Source organism: Pseudophryne corroboree, chromosome 3 (assembly GCF_028390025.1).
Source record: "Pseudophryne corroboree isolate aPseCor3 chromosome 3, aPseCor3.hap2, whole genome shotgun sequence".
Taxonomy (NCBI): Eukaryota; Metazoa; Chordata; class Amphibia; order Anura; family Myobatrachidae; genus Pseudophryne; species Pseudophryne corroboree.
In genome coordinates this window covers 515,396,534-515,398,475 of record NC_086446.1, presented here as the reverse complement: position 1 = coordinate 515,398,475, position 1,942 = coordinate 515,396,534, and the positions used below count along the sequence as shown (strand labels likewise).

At 40.2% G+C, this 1,942-nt stretch overlaps 1 non-coding gene across 1 annotated transcript; it reads left to right on the top strand.

The window, feature by feature from the left end:
- The first annotated feature begins 704 nt into the window (after positions 1–704).
- On the top strand, positions 705–898 carry LOC134899790 (U2 spliceosomal RNA). The gene has a single exon (XR_010173391.1). It is a non-coding gene; the product is annotated as a U2 spliceosomal RNA (small nuclear RNA).
- Positions 899–1,942: the final 1,044 nt, after the last annotated feature.

Genomic DNA, 1,942 nt, shown 5'->3' with positions numbered 1-1,942 from the left:
CGCATGTGATTGGTAAGGTTTGGAAGCAGCTGGGTGTGACTGGTCAGACCAATAAACAGCGTGAGATTGTGTGGATGAAATTACATAGTGTGTTGCCAGTGAGAGTGTTTAAAAAACAGAGATTTGGTGAGGTCGGATGAATGTCCGAGGGAGTTTTGTAAGGGAAGAGAGAGTGTGATGCATGTGTTCTGGAATTGTAAGTATGCGCAGCGTGTTTGGAAGCGGTTGGGTGGTTTATGTAAGGAGTTAACGGGTTTGCAGGTTATGAGTTGGAAGGTTGCTATGTTTGGTTTGGGTGTTTGTGGTGAGGTGAATGAGAGATTGTTGTGGTTGTTTATGGCTTGTGTGACTGAGGTCTTGTGGGAGGTGCGAAACATTTATGTCTTCAGAAAGGATGAGATTGTTGTTGTGGATGGTGTGCGTATGGTTTTAGGGAAATTGTACACGGCATATATGTTTGATAAACATCGAGGGGGTAGTGAGGACGCAGAAGGAATGTGAAAGCATAGAAAGTGGAAAGAACTGGTGGATTTGGATTAGGTGTGTGTGTGTGTGGAGGTTTTGTCTTCATTGTATTGTTTCCGCTCTTGACTTGTATTCTGTTTCTTTCATTTTCCAATGTTATGCCTATTTTTGGAATTTCTTTGTTCATAAATAACCAATTTTTCAATTAGAATAAAAAAATGGCCGTATGATGTATGTTACGCGCTTCTCGCCGTTGGGTTGGAGCAAGTACAGACTGAGGCTAAAAAAAAATAAAAAAAATCTGTTCTTATCAGTTTAATATCTGATACGCCCCCTATCTGGGGGCCATATATTAAATGGATTTTTGGAACAGGGAGATGGAAGAAGAGCTTGCTCTGTCTACTCCACACCCTCCGGGACCGGTGCACCTTTCCTATTCTGTCTTCCAAAAATACTGTAGACTAACGTGTGTTTTTCAAATGTACTTGTTTGTACATGTCATCATTTTGTAAATGGTGTACCTGCTAGAACCTTTGTCTTCACTAATTAGTTTATCTTCTTTGTGTAACAATTAATTTAAAAAAATTAAACTGCTCTCTCTCATTTTGTGTCTACTTGTCTCCATTTATTTCTCTCCCTCTACTCAAGACTTTTTCTTTTGGCAATGAGGACTACAGAGGTAACATTTAAGTGGATTCCAAGTGTTACTAGTTAATTTAATCATGCAAGTCATTGTTTGATTCCATATTATCCAGCCATCACATGACACTGTAATGCCATTTGGAAGTTTGTTTTCTTCTTATCAACTCCTAATAACTGCACTATTTTAATGCCAACCACATGGAGCAGTGAACTATTGGAGGCATGAATTGGCAATCCATTTCATCTGACAACTTTGACTTTTTGAAAAACTAGGGCCCCATGTAGCTATTTAACAGAATATTTGGTTTTATGTTTTGTTTTGTTTACTTACTTACTGACTGACTTATTGTTTTTGGGTCTTCAGTTTTGTGCATGTTTTTTTTTTTAAAGACCAGCTGGAGGAGGTGTAAGTTTGCTTGATTAGCAGGAACAAGCGATGATATGGTGCATCTCCTGGTGTGTCTCCCTCAAGTTGCCTAAAGTATGCAAATGCAGGCCATGTTTCCAAGCAGAAGCAGATTGTGCCGTAGACCAGAGGTTCCCAAACTGTGTGCCGTGGCTCCCTGGGGTGCCTCAGGACACTTGCAGGCGTGCCCTGGGTTGGTGGTCCAGGACCAATTCAAATTATTCATGGTCAATATAATAGTCAAAACCAGTGCTGGTGGCTGCCAGTCATAAAATATGTGGCCAAACAGAAGCAAATCTTGTCCCTCACCACACAACTGACCCTAAGGATGACATCAACGCGATCTACTTAATGTAATATTTCTTTCTAAATTTCTCAATAAGACATTTTCGGCCTAGGGGTGTCGTGAAAAGAATTCTGATATTCTAG